The sequence below is a fragment of the Oncorhynchus nerka genome, linkage group LG17, assembly GCF_034236695.1.
Source record: "Oncorhynchus nerka isolate Pitt River linkage group LG17, Oner_Uvic_2.0, whole genome shotgun sequence".
Lineage (NCBI taxonomy): Eukaryota > Metazoa > Chordata > Actinopteri > Salmoniformes > Salmonidae > Oncorhynchus > Oncorhynchus nerka.
In genome coordinates, this window is record NC_088412.1 from 50,996,462 (window position 1) to 51,019,094 (window position 22,633).

Here is a 22,633-nt window from a genome sequence, read left to right on the forward strand (position 1 = left end):
CCCTGCAACCAAAAAAATGTAGGCTCCCAGAACAGGCAAATTTTCATTTCCGTTGTCATAACGTTTAAAGAACATTCAGTTTTACCGGTCAGGAAACTTATGGCTTCATTCCCAGAACCAAAGGAACACCAAAAACGTATGTTCCCACAACTTCCAAGGCAGTGTGACTGATAATCAGTCTGTCATATATAGCCCCCCTCGGAGAGCCTGCAGGGTGCAGTGTGGGTTTTAGGGGTTTGGCTGATTTTCCCCTGCTGTTTAGGCTAATGCACTGGATAGAGGGGGGCGGGTATTCACACGAAAAGAGGGTGACTGTACATACTGCTCCCAAATGTAGCCCTAAAGTTGTTTATTTAGGTCTTCCAGCATGAGTCCCCCGTAGAGGGCGGTTAGAGAAGGTGGAGGAGTCCCCCCTCCTGCTACAGAAGGAATGAGTCACTGTGAGAAGGACCTGTGGGCGGTTAGAGAAGGTGGAGGAGTCCCCCTCCTGCTACAGAAGGAATGAGTCACTGTGAGAAGGACCTGTGGTGTAGAGGGAGGTTAGAGAAGGTGGAGGAGTCCCCCTCCTGCTACAGAAGGAATGAGTCACTGTGAGAAGGACCTGTGGTGTAGAGGGAGGTTAGAGAAGGTGGAGGAGTCCCCCTCCTGCTACAGAAGGAATGAGTCACTGTGAGAAGGACCTGTGGTGTAGAGGGAGGTTAGAGAAGGTGGAGGAGTCCCCCCTCCTGCTACAGAAGGAATGAGTCACTGTGAGAAGGACCTGTGGCGTAGAGGGCGGTTAGAGAAGGTGGAGGAGGGTCAGAGAGAAGGACCTGTGGCGTAGAGGGCGGTTAGAGAAGGTGGAGGAGGGTCAGAGAGAAGGACCTGTGGCGTAGAGGGCGGTTAGAGAAGGTGGAGGAGGGTCAGAGAGGAGGACCTGTGGCGTAGAGGGCGGTTAGAGAAGGTGGAGGAGGGTCAGAGAGAAGGACCTGTGGCGTAGAGGGCGGTTAGAGAAGGGTCAGAGAGAAGGACCTGTGGCGTAGAGGGCGGTTAGAGAAGGTGGAGGAGGGTCAGAGAGGAGGACCTGTGGCGTAGAGGGCGGTTAGAGAAGGTGGAGGAGGGTCAGAGAGAAGGACCTGTGGCGTAGAGGGCGGTTAGAGAAGGTGGAGGAGGGTCAGAGAGAAGGACCTGTGACGTAGAGGGCGGTTAGAGAAGGTGGAGGAGGGTCAGAGAGAAGGACCTGTGGCGTAGAGGGCGGTTAGAGAAGGTGGAGGAGGGTCAGAGAGAAGGACCTGTGGCGTAGAGGGCGGTTAGAGAAGGTGGAGGAGGGTCAGAGAGAAGGACCTGTGGCGTAGAGGGCGGTTAGAGAAGGTGGAGGAGGGTCAGAGAGGAGGACCTGTGGCGTAGAGGGCGGTTAGAGAAGGTGGAGGAGGGTCAGAGAGAAGGACCTGTGGCGTAGAGGGCGGTTAGAGAAGGGTCAGAGAGGAGGACCTGTGGCGTAGAGGGCGGTTAGAGAAGGTGGAGGAGGGTCAGAGAGAAGGACCTGTGGCGTAGAGGGCGGTTAGAGAAGGTGGAGGAGGGTCAGAGAGGCATCCCCTTGGCTATCGGGGGGATATCCCTGCTGGAGACGGTACTGGGCTCTTCACAAACAAATCCTGATACTCGCTCACGTTACACACCTAACTGTCCTGCTCATTCTGAGCCAGATACTGGGTAGTGTAGAGGTCGCCTTTGCTTTGGTCTGAGCTCTATGCTTGTTCTCTTCTTCTCAGCTCCCCATGTGGGAGTGATTGACAGGTGAGAGGGGGTTAGGTTGAGTGTGTGTGTGTGTGTTGTGTTATGGTCTGGGCTAGGGGCACAAAGGGACCCTTTCAGACATATCCGTCTGCCCCCCACACTGCCACCCCATCAGTGCTGCTACCACTAAGCCTCTCCCAGTACCCCACACTGCCACCCCATCAGTGCTGCTACCACTAAGCCTCTCCCAGTACCCCATCAGTGCTGCTACCACTAAGCCTCTCCCAGTACCCCACACTGCCACCCCATCAGTGCTGCTACCACTAAGCCTCTCCCAGTACCCCACACTGCCACCCCATCAGTGCTGCTACCACTAAGCCTCTCCCAGTACCCCACCAGTGCTGCTACCACTAAGCCTCTCCCAGTACCCCACACTGCCACCCCATCAGTGCTGCTACCACTAAGCCTCTCCCAGTACCCCACACTGCCACCCCATCAGTGCTGCTACCACTAAGCCTCTCCCAGTACCCCACACTGCCACCCCATCAGTGCTGCTACCACTAAGCCTCTCCCAGTACCCCACACTGCCACCCCATCAGTGCTGCTACCACTAAGCCTCTCCCAGTACCCCACACTGCCACCCCATCAGTGCTGCTACCACTAAGCCTCTCCCAGTACCCCACCAGTGCTGCTACCACTAAGCCTCTCCCAGTACCCCACACTGCCACCCCATCAGTGCTGCTACCACTAAGCCTCTCCCAGTACCCCATCAGTGCTGCTACCACTAAGCCTCTCCCAGTACCCCACACTGCCACCCCATCAGTGCTGCTACCACTAAGCCTCTCCCAGTACCCCACACTGCCACCCCATCAGTGCTGCTACCACTAAGCCTCTCCCAGTACCCCACACTGCCACCCCATCAGTGCTGCTACCACTGCTAAGCCTCTCCCAGTACCCCACACTGCCACCCCATCAGTGCTGCTACCACTAAGCCTCTCCCAGTACCCCACACTGCCACCCCATCAGTGCTGCTACCACTAAGCCTCTCCCAGTACCCCACCAGTGCTGCTACCACTAAGCCTCTCCCAGTACCCCACACTGCCACCCCATCAGTGCTGCTACCACTAAGCCTCTCCCAGTACCCCACACTGCCACCCCATCAGTGCTGCTACCACTAAGCCTCTCCCAGTCAGCCCCCAACATTAAACAAACACCAGATTCCATCAAAGAGCACCCTCAGTCTGAATACACAGAGCTGGCCAAACATCATGGCCCTGGTATGACTGGCCCTGATCTGACAGACCAGCAATTTAAGAAACCATTCCTCAGAACTCCGAACTCACACCAGAACTCATACAGACTGTTTTGAACTGACTCTCAGTTGCAGACTGGCAGGGGACAGAGAGAATGCTGCCAATAGTTTAACAGAGAGCATCAGTTAGGCTACACTCTGTCGGATTTGTGCATTAAAGGAAAAGGAATGTGATCAATTAAAGTTCAGAAGACTGAACTAGGCTAATACATTGGCACATTTGTGACTCGTTTCAGGAAACTAGGCGTATGTCGCACGTCACTACTTCACAGGAGAGGCATTTGAATGTTTTTTTGGGGCAGAAATGCCATCTGGAACATGTGAACTTTCAGGTGCCTTAATAAACAAACTTGTATGCCATCTGTAAATACAAAATGTTAAATTACGAGCCTAGTTAGTTTAGCCACGGAAATAGGAAGGAACCGCTATCCATGATTGGCTGAGATAATGGATGGGCTGGACATGCCGAGAGATGAGTTTGGATTGGTCTGCCATGTAGCACACTTCTGTCTACAACATAAGCTGTTCAGTATCTGTAGGCACTCATTTCTAACGTGTTTTTTTATTTTATTATAAAGATGCTCTCCACTTTCTGGAGTTTTGAAATCAGTGTAATGTCCGGTGGAAGCAGAGTATGACAGCTAAGGAGAAAATTCTGGCGTTTGCATATTTGCAATCAGAGGGAGTTGAAACGAGACCACACAAAAGGCTGTTGCATAAAACAGCTGTATCTGGGTTACATCTTCAAACTAAGGTCAACCATGGCATCCATGACAGAGAGGAAGAGGTGTTAATCTATGTATTCGGGTAAGAGATTCTAGCTAGCTACATTTTCAGATATTATACATTTCTAATTTAGTCAGAAAGTCATTTTTATTGCAAGTTAAAGCGTACTGTTAGCTAGCTAGCTAAAGTTAAGTGTATGATCTGTGTAGGAATATTATTCGTATCTCAGAGCTATTTGCATTGCTAGTTATAGCCTAATGCTTGCTAGCTAGCTGGCTGTATCCTGTGCTAGCTAGCTAACATTGAAACTAGTTGGTTAGTTTTAGCTACCAGCAGATTCATGCATGGTAGTAACATTATGAGTTGGGATTATGGTTCATTGTTTAGCTAGCTAGCTACATGTCTAAACAAAAGACTCCACTATGAGAGTATCCATTTCACTGTACCGTTTACACCTTCTGTATCCTGGGCATGTGACAAACTTTGATTTGGTATAGTGTGTGTTTACCAGAGAGGGGAATGTGAAGAACAACATGACCTGCACCAAAGTCATCTTAAGATATAACATTAGGCCTGCGAGACAGTATCCAATTTCTACAATTCTGCGGTAGAGTAGAGCCCTGCTTTCATCACACACAACCAGAAGCTATTTTATGTAATTAGCTCACCATTAACTTGTAAATAATAATATTGTAAGTTTATTTTTCTGTAATAATGAATACAAATTAGCTAAAGTTAAGACAGGTGTCAGCTTAAGACATGGTCATTATTTGAGCCGGGTAGTCAGCTAGCTATCTAACAAGCTAGAAACAAACCAAAACATTATTTAGAAAACTAACTTTTAGTTGCCTGGTTTGCTGGATTGACATATACTAAATACATTTTTAAACGGGTGGGTTTATTGGGTGTTAAAATACACCGTTATGCTATTCTGGGGCACCAGGCTGCTGATGTCATGTAGCCTGTCGTTTTTGAGTTTATACATTTTCACAACGACAGGTTTGATGTCGGATGAAGAATGTTCATGATGTGACTGCGAAAACTGTCTACAGACATGTCGATAGACGTAGTATACATCAGGCTTTAGTCTTGAACTCGTTGGTTGTTCAGTACAATACCGTACTCACTTTGTTCAACACCTGGCCTCACATGTGAACCCTTAAAGAGATGGGTGGGGCTAAGGCTTATGAGGTGGTGAAGGATGCTGAATGGATGTAGACAAAGAAGAGCTCTCCAGTAGGTATACCAAAACATTCAAGGGCCATTTTTTAAAAGAGCGGTTACAAGTTAATCAAATTTCAATACCAATATTACTTTCCCATTGTTCCTCAACTGTAGTGTATGATATACCATTTTCTAGCTCTGAGTCTCTACTTTTATCCAACGTAAAAAACACAATTTCAGGAGTCCTACCCTCACATCACACCCATTGGCTGTGCTGCTCATGCATTGAATCTGCTCCTCAAGGACATCATGGCACTGAAAACAATGGATACACTCTATAAGAAAGCCAAGGAAATGGTTAGGTATGTGAAGGGTCATCAAGTTATAGCAGCAATCTACCTCACCAAGCAAAGTGAGAAGAAGAAGAACACCACATTGAAGCTGCCCAGCAACACCCGTTGGGGTGTTGTGTCATCATGTTTGACAGTCTCCTGGAGGGGTAGGAGTCTCTCCAAGAAATGGCCATGTCACAGTCTGCCGATATGGACAGCACCATCAAGAGGATCCTCCTGGATGATGTAATTTGGGAGAGTGTGGTAAGCAGCCTGAAACTCATGAAACCTATAGCAGTAGCCATTGCACGGATTGAGGGAGACAATGCCATCCTGTCTGATGTTCAGACTCTGCTTGCAGATGTAAGAAAATAAATCTGTACTGCCCTTCCCACTTCACTGTTGCTCCAAGCAGAGGAAACTGCAGTTCTGAAATACATCAAAAAGCATGAAGACTTCTGCCTGAAGCCCATAGACGCCGCAGCGTACATGTTGGACCCCAAGTATGCTGGCAAGAGCATCCTGTCTGGTGCAGAGATCAACAAGGCCTATGGTTTCATCACTACCGTGTCTCACCACCTTGGCCTGGATGAGGGCAAGGTTCTTGGCAGTCTGGCGAAGTACACTTCCAAGCAAGGGCTTTGGGACGGAGATGCAAAGTCGTACCAATATATCTCATCAGCCACCTGGTGGAAGGGACTTTGTCGATCTGAGGCTCTTTCCCCTGTTGCCTCCATCATCCTCCAAATCGCACCAACATCAGCCGTCTCAGAGCGTAACTGGTCCTTGTTTGGGAACACACACACACACACACCAAAGCATGCAACAGGCTGACCAATACAAACATTGGTGGCCATCCGGGAAAATGTTAGGCTTTTTGAGCCATACAACGAGCCATCCTCAACAAGGTTGGAAAGTGACAGTGAAGATAAGGCCTCAGTCTGATGTTCAAGAGGTGGACATTGAATAGGACCACAGAAAAGACGTAGAAGCCTGAGAGGAAGACAACAAAAGCTTTAGCTTCCAGACTACCATTTTACAGATGTTTGCTGAAAATGTTTTTGGGAGATGCGATGGATCATTGGGGATCATTTAATATTCCCTTTATTTTGTTGTTCAGTGAAATGCTCCCATGTGAAGAGTCAAATCATTTAATTAAAAGTTCAATTTGTAACTAAATCAATTTTTTATTTCTATTGGAAGGATTTAATCATTTGCAATTATGTCTATTTATGATAAGGTAAAATATGTATGTTTCACTCTCCATATGACATGGTAGATATATATCCCATGCAAAAAAAAAAAAATCTACATTTAAAATGGTATTAATATTCATTTGCATAAATTACCATGGAAATGTTCCGCCTCAAAATGCGCAACCCTAAAAAAAGGCAGGCATAAGCTGCGGATAATGAACACAATTGCATTTTATGGATGGCATTTCAATGCACAGATAGATCATGAAGAGATCCAGAAGCCCATCGTCATGCCATCACTTGATGTTTCAGCATGATGATGCACGGCCCCATGTCACAAGGATCTGTACATAATTCCTGGAAGCTGAAAATGGCCCAGTTCTTCCATGGCCTGCATATTCATTAGATACCGTATGTCACCTATTGAACATGTTTGGGATGCTCTGGATCGACGTGTATGACAGCGTGTTCCAGTTCCCGCCAATATCCAGTACCGCCGCACAGCCATTGACGAGGAGTGGGACAACATTCCATAGGCCACAATCAACAGCCTGATCAACTGTATGCGAAGGAGAAGTGTCGCGCTACAAGAGTCAAATGGTGGTCACACCAGATACTGACTGGTTCTCTGATCCACGCCCCTACCCATTTTTAAAGTATCGGTGACCAACAGATATGTATTCCCAGATCGAATCCCTGAGCTGACAAGGTAAAAAGTTGTTCTGCCCCTGAACAAGGCAGTTAACCCACTGTTCCTCGGCCGTCATTGTAAATAAGAATTTGATCTTAACTGACTTGTCTAGTTAAATAAAAGATTAAATTAAAAAAATAGCAGTGGTATTCATATTTTTGAGCAGACAGACATTATTCGTTGTCAAATTCATTGGCCAGTCAGCACTTCTCAGCCAACTGTAATACAGGACAGTAAGAGAGTAACCAATCCCAACGCAGTACAGTGAAAAGATCTAGGAGAGGACCAGAATGGAGAAATAAGGGGTCCGGCGTCCGGGTTTAGTTCTCTCTATCCCCTCTGTCTCACTCTCTTCTCCCGTTTGTTGTCCTTTGGCCAGTTCTCTGTTTGTTGGTCTCAAATTGGACTTTTAAGATCTAACTTCTCCTCTCAGAATCCTGGCTAAATAAACCGAATTTGAAATGTGGGCGCATGAATGCAGGCTGATGTTTATAGAGGGCTTAGGATGTGGAGACAGACAGCCATAGAATGAGATTCCACGGGGAGTCAGGGTTTTAACCTTGGTAATGCCGTGTCACAAGTACAGTAACTAATATTTACATACAAAGACATGGCTCATGATGAGCGTGAGAACTGGGAACAAGGACTAGGGACCGATTACCAGGACGTTTACTCAAGAGCATGCGTGGAACAACTGGCAAGTGTCGTCAATTACATTTTCAACCTCTCCCAAACAGAGTCTGTAATACCTACATGTTTCAATCAGACCACCATAGTCCCTGTGCCCAAGAAAGTGAAGGTAACCTGCCTAACTGACTACAGTCGGTAGCCACCATGAAATGCTTTGAAAAGCTGGTCATGGCTCAAATCAACACCATCATCCCGGAAACCCTAGACCCACTCCAATTCATGGGTCCTCAGGTCCTCAAAGTTATACAGCTGCACCATCGAGAGCATCCTGACTGGTTGCATCACTGCCTGGTATGGAAACTGCTCGGCCTCCGACCGCAAGGCACTACAGAGGGTAGTGCGTACGGCCCAGTACATCACGTGGGCCAAGCTTCCTGCCATCCAGGACCTCTATACCCGGCAGTGTCAGAGGAAGGCCCAAAAAATTGTCAAAGACTCCAGTCACCAAAGTCATAGACTGTTCCCTCTGCTAGCGCAAGCGGTACCATAGTGGCAAGCGGTACCAGAGCACCAAGTCTAGGTCCAAAAGGCTCCTTAACAGCTTCTACCACCAAGCCATAAGACTGTTGAACAACTGATCAAATGGCCACCCTGACTATTTAAAAATTCTTATTTACAATGACTGCCTACCCCGGCCAAACCCGGAAGTGTGACACAGCCTGGATTCGAATCAGGAACTGTAGTGACAGTGCCTTAGACCACAGTGCCTTAGACACTGCAGTGTGTAGTATAGTATTCTACAGTTTACTTAAGGCTTCTTTAGTAAGTACTCACTGTGAGAAAGGCGGGACGACAGGGGTGAGAGAGAAGTGCCACTCCAAAAACATTGTCCGCATCAACCTTTCACCCACCAGTCTAACCCTATAGCAGGGTCTCCCAATGTCAGCCCCCCCCCCTCAAATAATCCAAGCTTGATGATGAGTTGGTTATTGTAATCAGCTGTGTAGTGCAAAAGGGCAAAAGGACCGAGTTCGGGAAACCCTTCCTTAAAGCAGAAACCACTGATGAGAAAGTGACACAAAAATATAACCCGCCACTGCATTCCACCAAAACAAACAAGCAGGGGCCGGCCCGGGCCACCCAACATTTTCAATTAGAGCCAGAGAGCAGCCCTGTGTCCCCTACAGGGAGATGGGTGGAAGTCAGGAGTGAGGCGAGGGGTCTTCAAGGCTCCAACCAGAGAGAGGCTCAGCGACAGCTTAGCACTAATTTCCTGTGATATCATTGTGTGATTAATACACAGCATACATACATACATGGTGGAAAAAGTTGCAGAAAATGTCATTTAAAAAAAATATTTCGTAATTTAAAGAATCCCTCAAAATAATACAGTAGGCCTTATTGATATAGGCTTGCACACCCACACTAAATAATTTCCAGTAAACCGTACAGCCATTTACTGGCAGCAATTGGCCAGAATGTTACTGAAATGTATTTTAATCCATTTTAGGATAATCCATTTTACAGTGCCAAAAATGTTACGGTAACCTAATTTATAGTACATTACTGGAATTACCCATGCTGCGGCATATTACCCAGTGTTCTTTGCAAGAATTTGCACATCCCATTTAATGTAGGCCTAAGTGGTAACGATGAGTCAAAACCCACAACTTAGCCTAATTATTGTTTTCAGACACATTTGTTTATTTCCTTCTGCGTGTTTCACATAGCCAGCCACGCAGAGTCGTGTCGCATAGTAGGCTATTTACTCTGCGTTGGTTGACAATCATGTGATCAATCCATAAGGGCATACACAAAATGCAAGAATAACAGATCCTTTAATAAAAGCACAGAGAGGGGGAAACACTAAGAAGTACCTATATTACTGTTAGTCTTCTTTTTCCAGTTGTTGTTTAACATACTGTATTCCTAGGTGTGATAACAGCAGAGGGCTTGAGTTTCATTAGGCATGTAATACCGTAGAGAAGGAAGGTTCAAAGCTGCCTGTTCAGTCTCGCTCTCCTTGCCCACTGCTTCACCTGAAACAGCACACCAGTGTGCAGTATTTGAGGATACACACACACACACACATCAACATCTATGCTCTGACCTTTCACCTCTGAGGGTAACACAGTAGGGGGTAATGTTTCTCTACCAATAACATGACCCCCTCAACACTGACCTGACACACAAAAAAAATATAAACTAAAGACAGCGCTTGCTTATCTGCAACACTTAGGCCTACATCATTTTGGTGATGTCAAAGATTAAAAATCATACAAGGAGCTTACACAAAATGTAGGCTATTGCAAAGTCTCATTTAGATCAAAAGTCTGATAAAGCAATGGGAAAAAATGTATCCAAGGGGACTGAAGCAGCAAGGTAACAATCACCTGCATAGTTTCAAGACACTGACCTTATATCAGCAATATGCTGCTGTAGTGCAATTCCATGGTAACAAAATTATGCTTAGACTCAGTTCACTTTCAAATGTAAGCCAAACAAAAACCATTGACTTAAAAGTTTAACAAACCATAAAACTGTATGAACAAGGACAAATTTGAACAATTTCCACAGAAAATTTTACAAAAACAAATTTAGTAAAGTTATATCAATGCTGAATCAATGTCTCGGAAGAACACATTAATTTGCATTCCTCAAAACATAACCGAATATTAGCATAATAGGCCTATAAGTTTACTGTTACACCAAAAACACCTAATTTCTTAATGAGATTTTAGGATGGCTAGCTGAAGCTGAATATTCCCCCAAAAATGATCATGCGCGAAAACTCAGAGCGCACAACCAGGCAGGATTTATGCTTTGATTAAAACAATATACAATTAATGCTAATAGTTTGTTAACAGCATCTACACTTAAAGATCTAAATGCATATTACCATGAAACTGATTGAGATAAATCAAGTGATTGACGTGGAGATACAGTTTGAACGTTTCACTGGTAAAACGTGAAGAATTATCATTCACAACTGACAGTGAAGATGGCCTATTCTGAAATAAGTTGGTGTTGAGGGTATTAGAAATGTAACCTTTTCTTTAGACAATATGGCATAGGCAGACATCGCAATTGGTGGATGCATTTTATGCATATTCTATAATGATAGGCTGGCTATTCAATTGGCTAAATATGTTGGTACAAACTTTGATTACCTTTAAAAAAATATATTATTACGATCCCTCACCTACAAAAATAGCACTACACCACTGCCCATTGTGGAGTTGAGTTTAGTCGGCTACCATCAATCAAACAAAACAAGAGGCAAAGGCTATTAGTTTGACAGGCCATGGTTTCCATTATATCCTACAGAACTCCTCTACATCTGCCTCTGCGTAGTCAAATTTACACATATAAACACCGTATATATTTCATGAGACTGGCCTTACACAGGCCTAGCCCTACGCTACAGTACAGTAGTACCGAATAAACCAAGGAAAGCAGTAAGCAAGACCACATCGTTCATAAATGTGTAATTCTCTTTGGCAAGACCGTCCCAGGTAGGAATGTAGATTATGTGTGGTCAATGACCCCTTGATGCGATACCTGTGCGCATGTCTAGAAAGGTGAGCAAGCGAGGTTGTTTTTTGGGGACATGTCAGATGACACAGACAGCGCTAGCAGTAGTTAGCTAGCGCAACTAATAGTTAAAACATTTCTCAAGTGCGTTCGCTGCCAGACCAATATAATTACTTAGACACATACTTAGACCATCAGACAAACATACATAGTAACGAAATGAGCAGTAAGTTGGAAACTGTTAGCTGACTAACGTTAGTAGCATGCAAGCCAGCAGGCTAGCTTTGATAACGGAAATGTAAACAATCATCGGAGAATTCTGCGAAATGAGACGAACTAAGACCGTGAATCCAATCCAACGGTAAAATAAAGCTGTCATATGTGTCACAATATTTTGTAAAATAGATAACATAGGGTAACTTACAATGCAGCTGTTGAATTAAATATTCCAGCTAACCTTTTCAGATATCAACTTTGTTTGCCACTTCCTGCAACGCCCAGTCGGTGATGATGTCATCACGCACTCACCTTTGCATCCCCCTCCGAGCATCAGCGCCATCAGCGCAGGAGCTGGGTTGAGTGAGTACAATTTGGTATGGTGTGGATTGTTACTCAAAACACTGGCTAAAATGCATTGCACTGCTGAGCGTACAAAACACTAGAAACACCTGCTCTATCCATGATGTAGACTGACCAGGTGAATGCTATGATCCCTAATTGATGTCACCTGTTAATTCAACTTCAATCAGAGTAGATGAACGGGAGAAGACAGGTTAAAGAGGATTTTTAAGCCTTGATACATGGATTGTGTATGTGTGCCATCCAGAGGGTGAATGGGCAAGACAAAAATATTTGTGTCTTTGAACAGGGGATGGATGGTACTAGGTGCCAGGCGCACCGGTTTGAGTGTGTCAAGATCTGCAACGCTGCTGGGTTTTTCACGCTCAACAGTTTCCCATGTGTATCAAGAACTTAACACAACTGTGCATCCCTGTGGAAATCTTTTGACACCTTGTACAACAATTCCCTGACGAATTGAGGCTGTTCTGTGGGAAAAGGGGGGTGCAAATCAATATTAGTAAGGTGTTCCTAATATTTTGTACACTCTGTGTGTGTGTGTGTGTGTGTGTGTGTGTGTGTGTGTGTGTGTACACTGAACAAAAATATAAACAGTTCCTGTAAGGGAATCAGTCCAATATCAATAAATTCATTATGCCCTAATCAATGGATTTCACACGACTGGGCATGGGTGCAGCCATGGGTGAGCCTGGGAGGGTATAAGCCCACGGTACACTTGGGAGCCAGGCCCACCCACTGGGGAGCCAGACCCAGCCAATCAGAATGTGTTTTTCCCCACAACAGGGCTTTATTACAGACAGAAATAGGCCTCAGCACATCCTCAGATGGTCCCACAGGTGAAGAAGCTGGATTTGGAGTTCCCGGGCTGTAGTGGTTATACATGGTCTGCGGTTGTGAGGCCGGTTGGAGGTACTGCCACATTCCCTAAAATGACATTGTGGCTTCTTATGGTAGAGAAACAAACCAAACATGTCCTGGCAACAGCTCTGGTGGACATTCCTGCAGTCAGCAGGCAGTTGTACGCTCCCTCAAAACTTGAGACATCTGTGGGATTGTGTTGTGTGACAAAACTGCACATTTTAGACTGGCCTTTTATTGTCCCCAGCACAAGGCGTACCTGTGTAATGATCATGCTGTCGAATCAGCTCTTTGATATGCCACACGTGTCAGGTGTATGGTTTATCTTGGAAAATGATAAATTCTTACTAACAGGGATGTAAACAAATGTGTGCATTTGTACGTATGGACATTTTCTGGGATCTTTTATTTCAGCACATGAAACAATGGGACCAACACTTTACATGTTGCACTTATATTTTTGTTCAGTATATCCAGTACCAGTCAAAAGTTTGGACACACCTACTGATTGAAGGGTTTTTCTTTATTTATACTATTTCTACATTATTGAATAATAGTGAAGACATCAGAGCTATGAAATAACACATGAAATCATGTAGTAACCAAAAAAGTGTTAAACAAATCAAAATAGATTTGAGATTCTTCAAAGTAGGCCACCCTTTGCCTTGATGACAGCTTTGCACACGCTTGGCATTCTCTCAACCAGCTTCACCTGGAATGTTTTTCCAACCGTCTTGGAGTTCCCACATATGCTGAGCACTTGTTGGCTGCTTTTCCTTCACTCTGCGGTCCCAACTCATCCCAAACCTACTTTAAAGATTCTTTTAACACTTTTTTTGTTTTCTACATGATTTCATGTGTTATTTCATAGTTTAGATCTTCACTATTATTCTATAATGTAGAAAATGAAGAAAAACACTTGAATGAGAAGGTGTGTCCAAACTTTTGACTGGTACTAATATTTAGTGTATTTGGAAAGTGTTCAGACCTAACTTTTTCCATATTTTGTTATGTTACAGCCTTATTCTAAATTGGATTAACTCTATCTACACAATACACCCCATTTGAAATTTAGCTCAGGTTCATCCTGTCTCCATTGATTATCCTTCAGATGTTGAGTCCACCTGTGGTAAATTCAATTGATTGGACATGATTTGGAAAGGTGCACACACCTGTCTACATAAGGTCCTACAGTTGACAGTGCACGTCAGAGGAAAAACCAAGCCATGAGGTTGAAGCAATTGTCCATATAGCTCTGAGACAGGATTGTGTCGAGGCACAGATCTGGGGAAGGGTACTCAAAAATGTCTGCAGCATTGAAGGTCCTCCAAAAACACAGTGGCCTTCATCATTATTAAATGGAAGAAGTTTGGAACCACCAAACTGAGCAATCTGTGGAGAAGAGCCTAGGTCAGGAAGGTGACCAAGAACCCGATGGTAACTCTGACAAACCTCTAGAGTTCCTCTGTGGAGATGGGAGAAACTTCCAGAAGGACAACCATCTCTGCAACACTCCACCAATCAGACCTTTATGGTAGAGTGGCCAGACGGATGCCACTCCTCAGTAAAAGGCACATGACAGCCTGCTTGGAGTTTGCCAAAAGACACCTAAAGACTCTGAGACATGAGAAATTAGATTCTCTGGTCAGATGAAACCAAGTTTGAACTCTTTGGCCTGAATGCCAAGCGTCACATCTGGAAGAAACCTGGCACCATCCCTACGGTGAAGCATGGTGGTGACAGCATCATGCTGTGGGGATGTTTTTCAGCTGCAGGGGCTGGGAGACTAGTCAGGATCGAGGGAAAGATGAACGGAGCAAAGTACAGAGAGATCCTTGATGAAAACATTCTCCAGAGCGCTTGGGACCTCAGACTGGGGGCGAAGGTTCACCTTCCAACAGGACAACGACCCTAAGCACACAACCAAGACAACGCAGGAGTGGCTTCAGGACAAGTCTCTGAATGTCCTTGAGTGGCCCAACCAGAGCTCAGACTTGAACCCGATCGAACATCTCTGGAGAGACCTGAAGTTATCTGTGCAGCGACGCTCCCCATCCAACCTGACAGAGCTTGGAAGGATCTGCAGAGAAGAATGGGAAAAACGCCCCAAATACAGGTGTGCCGAGCTTGTAGCGTCATACCCAAGACTCAAGGCTGTAATCACTGTCAAAGGTCCTTCAACAATGTACTGAGTAAAGGGTCTGAATACTTTTGTAAATGTGATATTTCATTTTTTAATATTTTTTTTATTAGGATAAACGTCTAAACTGTTTTAGCTTTGTCATTATGGGGTATTGTGTGTAGATTGATGAGGGGGGAAAAACATTTAATACATTTTAAAATAAATAATATATCTAAAGTGCTTTCGTAAAAGTATTCAGACCCCTTGACTTTTTCCACATTTTGTTACGTTACAGCCTTATTTTAAAATGGATTAAATAAAACATTTTCCTCAGCAATCTACACACAATACCCCAGAATGACAAAGCCAAAACAGTTTAGACGTTTATCCTAATAAAAAAAATATAAAAAAATGAAATTTAAATTAAATTAAATTAAAATTTAACAGGTTTTTAGAATTTATTTCAAATGTATTAAAAACAGAAATACCTTATTTACATAACTATTCAGACGCTTTGCTATGAGACTAAATTGAGCTCAGGTGCATCCTGTTTCCATTGATCATCATTGAAATGTTTCTACAATTTTATTGTAGTCCACCTGTGGTACATTCAATTGATTGGACATGATTTGGAAAGGCACACGACTGTCTACATTGTCCTTCGGTAATATTGGCACCATTGGTAAATATGAGCAAAACAAAATATTCACAAAAATCTGACATTTTAAATGAAGCAAAATGATTGAAAGAAATACATTTTAAATAAATATTTTTCCCTGAAAAATGTGTGCCACAATTATTGGCACCCATAGAAATTATTGGTACCCATAGAAATTCTTATGAATAAAATCTAACTGAAGTAAATTCCCATTCTTATTTCACATCTTTAAGTTCACCTGAGTGATTAGGAACACTTAAGTGCTAAGCCATGACTTCCTGTTTCACTGGGGTATAAATATGAGGTGACACACAGGCCAAGTTTCCATAGTCATCCATCACTATGGGAAAAACCTGAGACTACAGTGAGGATGTGTGACAAAAGGTTGTTGAGCTGTACAAATCAGGAAATGGCCATAAGAAAATAACTTAACGGTTGAAAATGCAAATTTTCCACTATCAGGGCAATAATGAAGAAGTTTAAAACAACTGGAGATGTCCTCTTGCGGGCTGATTGTTAACGTGTGTCTACATTGACCCCATGCACAGTGAGGAGGATGGTTAGAGTGGGGGAAAAGGATCACAGCTGGAGAATTGCAGACGATAGTTGGGTCTTGGTGTCAGAAAGTCTCCAAATCTACAATCAGACGCCACCTACATAACCACAAGTTGTTTGGCAGGGTTGCCATAAAATTGTATTTGTTGGCATCAAACCACAAACTCAAGTGCCCACCAGAGTTGGGTTTGGCGTAGACAGATAGATAGCCATGCAGAAAAGTAACTCATCCCCACGGTGAAGTATGGTCTTTGATGTTGTGGGGCCGTTTTTCTTCCAAAGGCCCGGGACAACTTATTAGGATATATGGTATCATGGACTCCATCAAATATCAACAGATATTAAATCAAAACCTGACTGCCTCTGCTAGGAAGCTTAAGCTGGGCCGTGTTTTGGATCTTCCAGCAGGACAATGATCCAAGCACACCTCAAAATCAACATAAAAATAGTTCACTGACCACAGAATCAAGGTTTTGTCTAGTCCCCTGACCTAAACCCCATAGAAAACATGTGGGATGAGCTGAGCTCGTTATCTGAAGGATCTGGAGAGATTCTGTATGGAGGAGTGGTCTCAGATTCCTTGCCATATGTGTTCTCCAACCTCATTACACATTATATGAGAAGACTCTTAGCAAAGGGAGTTTGCACAGAGTATTGAATGAAGGGGTGGCAATAATTGTGGCACACATATATTGAGAAGAATATTCGTTTTATGATTTATTTTTTCTTTCAATTATTTTACTTTAATTAAAGGTTAGATTTAATCACCTTCAAGAGTATTGGAAAAGCATTCTTCATGAAGCTGGTTGAGAGAATGCCAAGAGTGTCATTAAGGCAAATGGTGGCTACTTTGAAGAATCATAAATATAAAATATATTTTGATTTGTTTAACACTTTTTTGGTGATTACATGATTCCATATTCATTATTTCACATTTTTGATGTTTTCACTATTATTCTACAATGTAGAAAATAGTAAAAATAAAGAAAACACTGCAATGAGTAGGTGTGTCCAAATGTTTGACTGGTACTATGTGTGTGTATATATGTGTGTATATATAAATTCAGCAAAAAAAGAAACGTCCTCTCACTGTCAACTTTGTTTATTTTCAGCAAACTTAACATGTGTAAATATTTGTATGAACATAAGATTCAACAACTGAGACATAAACAGAACAGGTTCCACAGACATGTGACTAACAGAAATGGAAAAATGTGTCCCTGAACAAAGGGAGGGTCAAAATCAAAAGTAACAGTCAGTATCTGGTGTGGCCACCAGCTGCATTAAGTACTGCAGTGCATCTCCTCCTCATGGACTGCAGCAAATTTGCAAGTTCTTGCTGTGAGATGCTACCCCACTCTTCCACCAAGGCACCAGCAAGTTCCCAGACATTTCTGGGGAGAATGACCCTAGCCCTCACCCTCCGATCCAACAGGTCCCAGACATGCTCAATGGCCATGGCAGAACACTGACATTCATTTCTTGCAGGAAATCATGCACTGAACAAACAGTATGGCAGGTGGCATTGTCATGCTGGAGGGTCTTGTCAGGATGAGCCTGCAGGAAGGATACCACATGAGGGAGGAGGATGTCTTCCCTGTAACACACAGCGTTGAGATTGCCTGCAATGACAACAAGCTCAGTCCGATGATGCTGTGACACACTGCCCCAGACCATCACGGACCCTCCACCTCCAAATCGATCCCGCTCCAGAGTACAGGTCTTGGTGTAACGCTTATTCTTTTGACGATAAACGCAAATCCGACCATCACCCCTGGTGAGAAAAAAACGTGACTCGTCAGTGAAGAGCACTTTTTGCCAATCCTGTCGGGTCCAGTGACGGTGGGTTTGTGCCCATAGGCGCCGGTGATGTCTGGTGAGGACCTGCCTTACGACAGGCCTACAAGCCCTCAGTCCAGCCTCTCTCAGCCTATCGCGGACAGTCAGAGCACTGATGGAGGGATTGTGCGTTCCTGGTGTAACTCGGCAGTTGTTGTTGCCATCCTGTACCTGTCCCGCAGGTGTGATGTTCGGATGTACCGATCCTGTGCAGGTGTTGTTACACGTGGTCTGCCACTGCGAGGACGATCAGCTGTCTGTCCTGTCTCCTTATAGCGCTGTCTTAGGCGTCTCATAGTACGGGCATTACAATTTATTACCATGGCCACATCTGCAGTCCTCATGCCTCCTTGCAGCATGCCTAAGGCACGTTCACGCAGATGAGCAGGGACCCTGGGCATCTTTCTTTTGGTGTTTTTCAGAGTTAGTAGACAGGCCTCTTTAGTGTCCTAAGTTTTCATAACTGTGACCGTAATTGCCATACCGTCTGTAAGTTGTTAGTGTCTTAATGACCGTTCCACAGGTGCATGTTCATTAATTGTTTATGGTTCATTGAACAAGCATGGGAAACACTGGGAAACAGTGTTTAAACCCTTAACAATGAAGATCTGTGAAGTTATTTGGATTTTGACTAATTATCTTAGAAAGACAGGATCCTGAAAAATGTTTACTGAGTTTATTTATAAATATATGTACATACACTACCATTCAAAAGTTTGGGGTCACTTAGAAATGTCCTTGTTTTTGAAAGAAAATCAAGTTTTTTGACAATTAAAATAACATCAAATTGATCAGAAATACAGTGTAGACATTGTTAATGTTGTAAATGACTATTGTAGCTGGAAACGGCAGATTTCTAAATGGAATATCTACATAAGTGTACAGAGGCCCATTATCCATTAACCATTACTCCTGTGTTCCAATGACACGTTGTGTTAGCTAATACAAGTTTATAATTTTAAAAGGCTAATTGTTCATTAGAAATCATTTAGCAATTTTGTTAGCAGAGCGAAAAACTGTTGTTTATGATTTAAGAAACAATAAAACTGGCCTTCTTTAGACTAGTTGAGTATCTGGAGCATCAGCATTTGTGGGTTCGATTACAGGCTCAAAATGGCCAGAAACAAATAACTTTCTTCTGAAACTCATCAGTCTATTCTTGTTCTGAGAAATTAAGGCTATTCCATGTGAGAAATTGCCAAGAAACTGAAGATCTCATACAACGCTGTGTACTACTCCCTTCACAGGACAGCACAATCTGTCTCTAACCATAATAGACAGAGGAGTGGGAGGCCCCGGTGCACAACTGAGCAAGTACATTAGAGTGTCTAGTTTGAGAAACACAAGTCCTCAACTGAATAGTACCCGCAAAACACCAGTCTCAACGTAAACCGTGAAGAGGTGACTCCGGGATGCTGGCCTTCTAGGCAAAGTTCACCTGTCCAGTGTCGGTTCTTAAGATCTTAATCTTTTATTTTTATTGGCCAGTCTGAGAAATGTATTTTTCTTTGCAACTCTGCCTAGAGGGCCAACATCCCGGAGTCGCCTCTTCACTGTTGACGTTGAGACTGGTGTGCCCACACCAATAACCATATTTAACATAGAATTTGCTATAACCTGAAATATCTTTGAACCATTCTGTATTCATCTCTCGCATGATGCTTTATTTTGATCATAGCCATAGACAGAACGTGGGTCTACTGAGCTATTTGTTTTTCATACATTTCACAATTATTCATTGTTTCTTTGCGAATAGTATCTCTATCATCTTGCTTGAACTGTAAATTATTGACAGTAAAATAGGCTTTTCTGCTGCTAATATTGCCATATTACAGTATAGAGACTGCTATTGATTCTGTCTGTGTTTGCTATGTGTATTGGCTTAGTAAAGCAATTTAAGATCATTTGAAATTAGAAAAACACATTTAAGAACTAGGCTATGCTTTGTTTTGCGGGAATTGTAGAATATTATATAAAGTAAATGTATATCCATTTGTGAGTGTTGTTCACCATAAGAATATTGGCTGTTTCATTTTGCATTATATACTCTGGAGTTTGCACTTTTTGGGATTATTCCATTGTACCTAGTTACCCAAATCAAGCTCAGTTACTGTTTTAAAATCTTCCACATGGTTCTCTTGGAAATATGCCATGCTCTATATTACTGTGTACTAGAATGTTAAATGTGTCTATGCAGTAGAATGGTTCATGCTGAGTATTTATGTGTAGTTGAATGTTTTTGTGTAATATAATTCTACATGCTGAATGTATCTGTTTATTATAATTGTTCATTGTGAATGTTTCGGTGTAGTAGAATTGTTCATGGTGAATCTTTCTGTGTCGTAGGAAAGTTCTCAGGGTCGTGCCTGGGGTCTGGGAAAACGAGCTGGATGGTGTGTCTACTGTAAGTGATCATGAAACCCAATGGCGTGTGAAATGGACAATTGGGACTTGGTGTTGGATTTATCCTAGAATCCTCAGCCGCCAGGCAGCCACGCCTTGCATGCGAATCTCTCAGAACTCTAACTTGTTAGAAAAAAATAACCCATTATGACTCCCTCTGGACAAAGCACCAAAACCCCTCATCAAGTTCAGGAAGGAGCACCAGTCCAGTCGGTATGGGTGATATGTCACCGTTATTCTCTCTTCTTGGCAAAGGGCTACATTAGCCTACCCCTGGGGGCTGAGTGCCCACATCCTCCAGAGTTGTTAACCTAAGTTAGATGTTTACCTAGACAGATATCCCCTGCTGAGCCCAGAGCCAGATCTCAAAGTATCCACTAACACTCTGCAACGTGCTGTGCCTGGACCTGGGCCAAAGCACCAGAGAGATGGCGTAGTCGCTAAACCACCCGCTCAAATCTCAGTTTGATCCTCCATTATCACATTAACCCTGGCTAATTGGAGAATATAGGCCACATCAGGCCTGTAAATCATATTATGTTGGCTTGCAAGGTGATGTGTAAATCCGAATAAACACTCTGCCATGCCTTGGACAATTTGGTGAGATAAATATGTTGGTACTATCAGCGCTCAGAGCTCCAGTGTGCATTAGAGTTGGAAAAAGTACCCAATTGTCATACTTGAGTAAAAGTAAAGATACCTTAATAGAAAATTATACCTTAAGTAAAATTCTACTTGAGTCTAAAAAGTAAAAGTATTTGATTTGAAATATAATTAAGTATCAAAAGTAAATTTAATTGCAAAAATATCAATCATTTCCAAGTCCTTATATTAAGCAAACCAGATGGCACCATTTTCTTGTTTTTTAAATTTACGGATAGCCAGGGGCACACTCCAACACAACAGACATAATTTACAAACGAAGCATGTGTTTTGTGAGTCTGCCAGATAAGAGGCAGTAGGGATGACCAGGGATGTTCTCTTGATCAATGTGTGGTCATTTTCTTTAGGAATATAGGGCTATCCAGAGGAGGATGGAAACTAGCTGGCCCTAGGCTACACCATGGTGCCACCCTACAGAGTGCTGTTAAGGCTACTGTAGACATCCTTTATTGCTAAACAGTTTTTTTTGTCAGTTAAGTCAGTTTTAACTTAACTTTAGTCAGTTAAGAACAAATTCTTATTTTCAATGACGGCCTAGGAACAGTGGGTTAACTGCCTGTTCAGGGGCAGAACGACAGATTTGTATCTTGTCAGCTCGGGGATTTAAACTTGCAACCTTCCGGTTACTAGTCCAACGCTCTAACCACTAGGCTACCCTGCCGCCCCAGAACACAGTGTGTTTTAATCAATTATTTGGTGATGTTAATATATTTAGTATAGTTTTATCTTTGTCATGTTTCACTATTTGTACTTCTATGAAATTCACCGAGGAGGATGGTCATCCCCTTCCTCCTCTGAGGAGCCTCCACTGAAAGCTACTCTACTCGTGCCAAAATTTGACTGTAGGGTGTCAGCAAATATAATTAAAACTTGACCCTATTCACTAATGGCAAAGATAATTTAATATTTCCACTTTCAACTGTGTCTGGTGTTAGCTAGTTACTGGCTAGCTATGTCTTCAGCCAGTTGCATGAGTCTCAGGCCCCTGTATTAGGCTAAGGTCATTGCTATCCGGGTTCCTTAGGACGTTCCTACCCTAAACCCTAACACCTATTTTAAACATCAACTTCAATAGGGTAGGGACATCCCAAGAATCCCTGATAACACAGACCATTTAGCTAAAACTAGGCTCTCATAATAAGGCCCTATGAAATACAAATGGTATTGTGTTGAAAAATATATCTTTAATGTTTTAACATTCACTTAGGATCTCACTGGGTGAAGTCCATAGACCTAAAAATGGATGAATGCAACAACCATGTCTCTGTCACTAACAAACACAGTCATGGGTGGTAATTCTACAATTTCATAGTAAGGCAAGGCACTCTGGGAAATATTTGAATAAGGCTTTACACTAAGCAATATGTTAATTTAACTATGTTCTGGTGTGTATATGGCTCCACAGACTCCACACTTTCAGTGTTGTTTTAACACTGTTATTTAAAAAAAAATGTAATTAACACTAGAGAATTTGCTTTGTAGCATTCAAGAATGTTACCTTTGATGTTGAGTATCGTTGACACTTCAGAAAGTTTCTGTCAGACCTCGGTAAAATACATATGTCAAATACTTCCAAATACTTGTGCTGTGCTTGATTTGGGTTTACACGGTACAATTGAGCCAATGGAATAGTCTCAAAAGTGCACATTTCTGCT

General features: G+C 43.1%; 1 protein-coding gene and 1 long non-coding RNA gene across 4 annotated transcripts in view; one reads left to right on the top strand and one right to left on the bottom strand.

The window, feature by feature from the left end:
• Positions 1–11,834, bottom strand: part of LOC115145391 (exocyst complex component 2) — a 90,357-nt gene extending 78,523 nt beyond the window's left edge. For 2 of the 3 annotated variants that reach the window (XM_029686920.2, XM_029686917.2), the window contains exon 1: positions 11,726–11,812. The gene's annotated coding sequence lies outside the window, so the exon portion shown is untranslated. Of the gene's footprint in view, positions 1–11,725 lie in introns of all 3 variants that reach the window. The other variant, XM_029686918.2, reaches the window with a different exon arrangement.
• Positions 11,357–22,422, top strand: LOC115145394 (uncharacterized). Its single transcript, XR_003865953.2, has 3 exons — positions 11,357–11,662; positions 11,767–11,880; positions 20,259–22,422. It is a non-coding gene; the product is annotated as an uncharacterized LOC115145394 (long non-coding RNA).
• Positions 22,423–22,633: the final 211 nt, after the last annotated feature.